The following is an 8,390-nucleotide window of genomic DNA, read 5'->3' as shown; positions in this document are numbered from 1 at the left end:
TTTTTTGGTTTATATTCCATTGAATGTTTTTAATAAGGATTAATATTAACAGAAATAAAACATTAGCAATATTATATGTGGATAAATGTCACTCAAAAATCTATCGAATAGAGAAGCTCGGGAAAGTTAATAGTGGATTCCGTTGTACTGACGCTATTGTTTTATGTACGATTTGTCACACACAATTGTTAGCTTTTACCAAAGTAAAACTATTTCATGGTATTGTGCATGTTGTAGACTTCTTTCTTTTCTCAGTACCATTATACGCTATCTTTTCGCACAAATATATTGCGACGCAATAAATTTTCGTTTTGTTTAAAAATACGCAAAATCTGAAATCTAATACAAACGGTGACGTACCCGGTGGACTACGTTTTGCGAAGAAAACTCAGATGTGAGCGAGGTATGCACCTAGGTCGAATATTGGTCAATTTTGAAGGCCATAAATTGCTCTAGTTTTCTGAAGAAAACCGCAACATATGTGCATATGCATGGAAGGCACATGGGAAGTTTTCTTTATTGCGAAAATGGCGCCGCGATATACAGTATTGTTATTCGAGAAAAGACTCGAGACCTTGAGAAAGAGCAGGTAGAATGTTTTTGCAGGTCAAGGTTACAAAATCATACAAGTAATGCCGATTAATCTTGAATTTAACAATAAGTTTCGAGGATATTTCTAAAAGAATTTGATTTGTCTAGGTCGCGTCACCTTGTAAACTGTGACAATCATTTAGAGATATTGAGATGTTTTCTCAATAAACAGATTTTGTGTGTAATTTTTAAATATTTTTAGGCATGAATATTTTTCCTTTATTTGATATTTAAATTACGTGATCACTATGCTATTAAATCAAATTTTCTTCAATTTTTACCACAACTTTTCAACTATTTCGTTATATTTCGCAAAATGTTTAATAAAAACGATGTGAAATAGTTGTCGTACGGTTGTACGCAAGTATCTTTTATGCTCAAGCGATTTCGAAGTTCCAAATTGAGAGAATGTTGTGGTCGCGTTATTTACTTATATAAGCGTATTGCATCATGAGCAGTAACAAGATACCTCTTTGAAAGTATTATTTAATCAAGATCAAGAAAACGCAAATGGTTTTTCATTTAATAAATTATTTTATTTGTTGTAGTAATTATTCGATAATGACAATTTTGATGTATATTCCTGCATATAATTTTGGAACCGCTAAATAAATTCTTTTACGTATTATCAGGCTTTATTGTTTTATAATTGAGTTAATATTAGAATTGGCATATCTAGATTTAACACCTGTCCTAACCGTGGCTTTATTGTCGTACACATAAGAAAAGCATAAGATTAATGATGCCTTAATGACTATACGAACCATTTTGAAACATGACTAAAATATAACTCAATTTCACGTGATGGATATTAGTGCCTTTTTACATCTCATAGAACTTTAGAGGTATACGTTCAAAAATCGATTTTCATAAATACTGATAAATTTATTCTCTATGTTGATTGAGTAAATCTTATACATATTTGCGTAATAAAATCGTCTAGTTAAGTTGGAAAATATATAATATTTATAACGCACGTTTAAAAGCTTGTTTATATATATCGCACGATATAAAAGAATTAAAATATTAATATAACGTTTAATATTAAAATAAAATTAGAAATGAAATTAAAAAATAAAATTGAAACATATTTTGCGTTTGCCGTGTTAAAATGTGATAAGATGTAATTTTGATGACATCTTGTAAATTTATTTACGTCCGTGAGATATCCCATTAAGTTAATATTTAAAAAATTCCAGGATCAGCTATTAAGAATATTATAGGGAAGAAACGTACATGATATCTCAACAACTGTAACTCTTGGATGTTTTACACGAACCTCTAATGAATATTTTAGAAATCTTCTTTACGATTGCGAAATGTTGCGTGTCTAAATACATACGTATGCAGATATGTGATCAGATAACATGGTTTATGAGCAATCTTATATCTTTCTCTTCTGTGTTGATGCTTGAATTTTTGTACATTTATTCTTGTCATTAAGGTTATTCCTTGTAAATTTTTTTTTCTAAAATAGTAGTATCGGGATATAAATAGTTTGCTAATTTTGTAGTAAAGTACTGATTAGAGAAAGAGAAAAGGAAAGTTAGTTAATCTTGTTCTTTCATATTCTTATATCTTATACGGTTCCCGTCGCACGGAAATGTTGTATCATATCGCACCAAAAGATATAGTCATAAAATTCTTTCATTCTTTTTGATAATGTAATTTCAAATTTACACGGTAATTTCGGTAGAATAATATAAAATCTCGCTATTGTAATATTATTGTGTAACAAAGATATCAAATTTGTAAATAAAATTTGTTCAGAATTTTGCTTTCTTTATGTTCACTACATGAAATAGTTTTGGACTTACGAAAACCCTAAAAGCACCATAGAATGGTAAATGGTTTGATCGAGTGTGAAATCAAGATAGAAACTTGGAAAGTTTCTGAATCGAATTATCTTGTGCGTCTGAAATCCGTTGAAGCCTTCGTAGGGTAAACTGTAAAAGGGGGGAACGACGCAGTTCTCATTGGCAATTAACGAAATACCTGATAAACATGGCGTAGCACTAAATCGTAATTTGAGTGCTTGCATTTCTAATTATTAAAAGACTGAGAGTAGGGGCACAACAGAGGATTTGGAGAACGATTTCTATAGAAAGCGACCAACCTAATTAATATATTAATTTAAATATGCAATTTAAATATGCATTACACTTATAAAATATCATGAAGAAAAATTTCTATCGCATAGTTCTCGTTAGAAAACCATCTTAAATAATTAAATTATAAATTTTCTAAGAGAGAGAGAAAGTTATTTATAATTAATAAATAAAAATCACTTGAAGTTATTTGCAATGCATATTTTGCATACATGAAAGACAATATATAATTAAAGATAGTAGCCACATGGAGAAAGAATTAAGGTTGCTTCAACCGAATAATAATGTTATTTTATCCATATAAAAGAATGATTGGAACCATGATACTCTGGAAGTGATTTATATGCTCCTACGTTAACAAAGTATAGCCACTATATTGATATTACAACCGTAATCTAATTGTAATATAATCGTATTATTAGATGATAGCACACTATTAGAAATATAATAGAATTTGTTTACATGCAGCACTTAGTAGTAAATTGATGGTAGCAGCTCTACATATAGTTTAACAGAGCAGCTCTACATATAGTTTAACAGTTTGATGAAAATTGGCAGCAAAAATCGAGCAGAATCTGTCACTCTAATCTGCCATAAGATTAGCTTAGGCGTTATCGGCAGACTTTGCCTAAAAAACGCAAGTTTAATGCGGACACAATTGCTTCTGGTATATTATAAACATTTTACTGACTGAGAAATAAATAACATGAAGGATCAAGAAGGATTACGATAACACACTTTATTTTATTTGAAAATTCTTTGCGAGTTAATATTATTGCTACTGTCTATTTTATTGTGGCAGTGCAATTATATCTCACAGATCTCTCAATCTTAATATTTTGTTCTATAGATTACATTAGAGAGATGAAAGTAATTTTTTGACTGAAGCAACCACACATGAGAGTATTCTAATCGAATGTTACTTCTCATAAAAACTACGGTTGTAAAAACGGTGCAGATAAGCATAGTCTAATAGTCATGTATTCAATGTAATATCAATATAACCAAAATTTATACATTTCTCTTTAAAACTTAAAGAATATTATTGTAATAATAACCATAGCAATTTTTTTCGTGTAACAAAATGTCAAAGGTACATAGTAACGTAATTACAAATAATATTTAAAGCAGTTTTGATAGCAAAATGTTATATTTATAGTTAATTATGCAATTTTAAAATATTAATGAGAAACTGAAATGAGTATATTGGAAAATATAACGGCGATGTAAAAATTCCATGAAATAGTCTTGTTTATGCTATGATCATTATTGCCTATTAAGAACAATCTCTTCTTCTACGATATTGAAATGAATCGGTTCCACATGATTGATTCGTTTATATTCGTGTCTCGATCTTCTTATATTTCTTCCGTATCCATTAATCAACATTTAGCGAAAGTACTGGAACATTATGTAACTCGAATCACGTCGTTTACTTTCTTCTTTTGATTTTGAGTCGGTATCTCATTGGAAGATGAAAATCTTACCGTAATTAGAAATATTTTCTACATCATTTTGTGAAAGATTTGTATGAAAAATTTACCGTCATTCTAATGTACATTTAAAGAGCATTTTGCATTAATATTTAATGATATTTGAATTATTAAATATTTATGTTTCTATATGATACATCTGTCTGCCAAGACATCATCCGCTAAATTAATAGTCTTACGTAAAGTAGGAATAATATACTTAATTTAATATTTAAATGTAATATTTATAATACCATAATCTTGAATATTTTTAAATTAAGAATTAATATTTCTACTTTACCATTTGGTCAGAAAATATATTTAAAATTTGTCAAATATTTTATAGTTTCTTTTTTTGTCAAATATTAGTTGACATCTTGCTGCATACTCAATGATAGATGATTGAACTTTGGCTGCTTTTTTTTCTTCTCGAATAATCTGAAAAAAATTGTGTGTCTCTCTTTGTTACATCTTTATTATAAATATTAAAATTTAATTAATTTATTAATTTATTAAAATTTATTAATTAGTCTTGCAATTTGAAAATTTAATCTTATAATTGTAGCATATCATTTACTGTAATTGTACACCGCATCATGTGTATGTGTGTGTGAACTTTATCTTTTTTGACTTTTCATATTAAAATGGAACAATTAATTTTTGTTTAACTTATTAATTCTTTTTATATTTGTTTAATTACACACTAGCTGAAATAATGAATGATTGAGCTGTGCTGGCAAAATATATAGTGGCAAATGTGATATGATTAATGGAAGATCAGTTTAAGACAAAATTTATGCACGATACTCTTTTGCCTGCTGGGGATATCAAAGCTACTGCAGACAAATAAATCCAGTCGCATTCCTTGACGATGAATTTCATTCGTGCTACTCACAGAAGGGAACGAGATTTGGTTCGTAGTGAACAGAATGGAACGCTATGATATTCGCATCAATGTAAAATGACAAAGTGTTATACTGAATTAACGTTTTCGGTAGAGGATCATTTAGAAAATGAACAATTCTAATATCCTATAGGATATTTATTTTTATAATGTCTGCCGACAGTAAAATTACGAAACGTAGCGCGATGCAGAGAGATGGCAACTGATATTCGTATATAATACCATAAATATTAAAATATTTACAGACTTCTACCGTGTAAATGTGGGTAGTAGGATAACGATGCAATTTTAAATATTTAATAATACCATCATAAAATAATGCCGCGCGACATACATTCTATTTTCTCCGAAGGCTCGTTAGCTGTATTAGTTGATATTTCACAATTTATATTCTTTTTTGTATGTTTATACGAAAAAGAGAACAAGCTGCGTAAAGGGCGACTACTATTAATAACCTAGCAAAGTTAAAAATGTTTACTGCGGGTTGCAATTCGTATGAAACCCACGGTCGTAACGACGGTATAATTTTGAACACTGCTTCGTACTTAACACTGCATCTGACATTTTAATGTTACTATCGCGGTTTATCCATGCATGAGAGAGAGAGAGAGAGAGAGAGAGAGAGAGAGAGAGAGAGAGAGAGAGAGAGAGAGAGAGAGAGAGAGAGAGAGAGAGAGAGAGAGAGAGAGAAAGAGAGACCTTAAACAATTCTTGCTAAATTTGCACTCAACAAGACGTTACGTCGTACTCGATATTATGTAAATTTCTCATAACGTATATACGGCAAAAAATCCATATACATATATATAATGCGAGGAAAAAGTTGTAAGACGTACGGGACGTGCAACTAATATTAATAACATGGCAAAGTTAAAAATGTTTACTGTGTATTACGGCTGATATGAGGGCCACGAGCATGGCAGCAGGGTCCCTTGTGATTGATTGCACGTCTCTACGTCTCTCCCTCTGACGGGGTGTTCCTATGGATATTGCCTTGGCACGGCCCTGCACGCTACGATTCCCCCTGCCTCCCACCTTCGTGTCTATAGAGACACCATACCGATCTATTCTATCCCCTCCCATGAATCAAATCGCCCTTCACCTCTACTCTCCCCTCTTCGCTATGCTAAAAATTAAAATCATCTTCGAAGAATGTGATGGAACAAAATTACTAGCTGTGATTTTCTATATTAATCAATTTGCAAATAAAACAAGGATCGAATAATGCATGCCTTGAAAAATATTTTTTAAATGTTAAAACGTATGTTTTAATTTTGTATATAAAAATTATATGTTACTTTAAAGGCACAGCGTACGACAACAGAGATATTCGGAATCATTGTGCATTAAGATTAATAACCTACTTAGAAATTTGAAAATACATAGCTTTATATTAATTACGATTGTATCATGGAACATTTAATCGTTTGTTAGACTTTATTAGACTGGAGAATTATATGGTTTTGCGCATGTATATCTTGTGCGTTGAATTAGTTTTTGCAGAGCTAATAAATGATCCAAACACTCTAATTAAAATTTTATTCCAGATGGTTATTAGATGGCAAAACAAATCAAATGACAGTTACAAAAAACAATGACGTAACTACAAAATAAAGTCTTATCTTTAATCTCTGTAAGATCTTGAATATAAATATTCTATAAAATTGACTAAATGCTAAATCATTTAATTAAAGCTGAAAAACGTAAATATTAACGACTTGAGAAATGTACTCTTGTGTAATGTTATAATTTGTCGTGATTACGTTTTTTACAAATCCTTGTAGTTGTATTTTTTTTATATTTTTATTATACTTTGAAAAAATAATGACAGTTTTTACATACTGTTAGTAGCCATATTACATTTACATTTCATTGATTCGTAATTCTAACTTGCACTACAGACAATAATTATACTTACACAATAAAAACATCTATACGATTTTAATAATTTCCTGCAATTTTATGTAAAGCTTACAGCAGAATGATTTAAAAAGACATAGATACACGATACACGTTTTGATTCGTCACTTATAATAGAGGGATTTATTGTGTCTTATTCTTAAAGTATATATTCTTAGAAGATTGTATAGCACGAACGAGATGATTCCTTATAGTCTATCCCTATTATGCTTTTAATCATCAAGCAAGTTTGCGAGAGGAATCTCATTAACGCATGTATATTTCTTACTCAACGCGCGTATACGCAAGGCGGTCCCTTGACCTTTGCGGAGCCTCCATACGTGTTTAGTAGCAACTGGTTGCAGTAGCAAGAATTAGCAATTAATCTTTTGGTTGGTGTTACGAATGGGGATGGCGAACGATCTGGACGCAAAGGTGGAACACGAGAAGAACGTAATAAAGAGAGAAACGAAAGAAGCAGACAAGCGAGAGCATAGGGGAGAGACTTATAGACCACATATTATGCAAACGACACTACAATTAGACCGTGGTTTCTACCGGTTATTTACTGCTCGATACGATTTAACTTTTGGTCATAACATGCAATATATTTTGACAGATGTATCTAGACGTGTATATTCGGATATCTGTATAAATAGTTACAAGTTAATTGCTCAGATTAACTATCTTTTTTCTTATTTTGTTGATTAGATAATTTGCGTTACGATAGAGATTTCTAATAAGACAACGCACGTTGCGTTCCCTTCGTCCCATCGACAGTCCGGCACTGTCTTACAAAGAAATGGGCAGCAACGGCGATGGTAGTGGTAGGTAGGTCCCTCGGGAAGCTGCGATCGTTCCTCTCTCGCTCCCTCATACAGCAAACGGGAAGGCGAGCCACGGAGCCACGTAGAAGGAGGGACCGCATCTTGCTCCGCAGGACTCCCTCTCTCGCCACCGGGGTCTCGCTATTTATTTTCCAGGATTTCAGAGTCCGAAGCCATTAATCTCCGCTCCGCAGCGTCAGTAGAGCGCGTCAGGGCGACGTCGGGGTGCGTGGCGTCGCCGACGTCGCTCTGCTCTTAGCCGCAGCCTCGTGTACAACGTTTGGAACCGCGGCGGCGGTGAGGTAGGGGCAGAGAAGGGAGAGAACCGAGAGATGAGGTGTCGGTAGGAGAGGTCGTGGAAGTTGGTCAGAGTGGAGGGAAAAGGGACGTGTGGTCGGGACGAGTGGGGATCTAGGCTGGCTCGCCGAACGGCGGGGGAAGCAAGGGAGAGAAAGCTCAGAGAGGGAGGTGCTGATGGCGACGACGAGAGGGGAATAGTCGTATGGTAGAGTTATGCAAAAAATATCTGCCCGCAAAAAGATTGGATAAGGAAGGTACGGGATATTAGTGTATTAGGATTCAGCTCTGT

This window comes from Solenopsis invicta, chromosome 8 (genome assembly GCF_016802725.1).
Source record: "Solenopsis invicta isolate M01_SB chromosome 8, UNIL_Sinv_3.0, whole genome shotgun sequence".
Taxonomy (NCBI): Eukaryota; Metazoa; Arthropoda; class Insecta; order Hymenoptera; family Formicidae; genus Solenopsis; species Solenopsis invicta.
Note: the sequence above shows the minus strand (reverse complement) of the source record.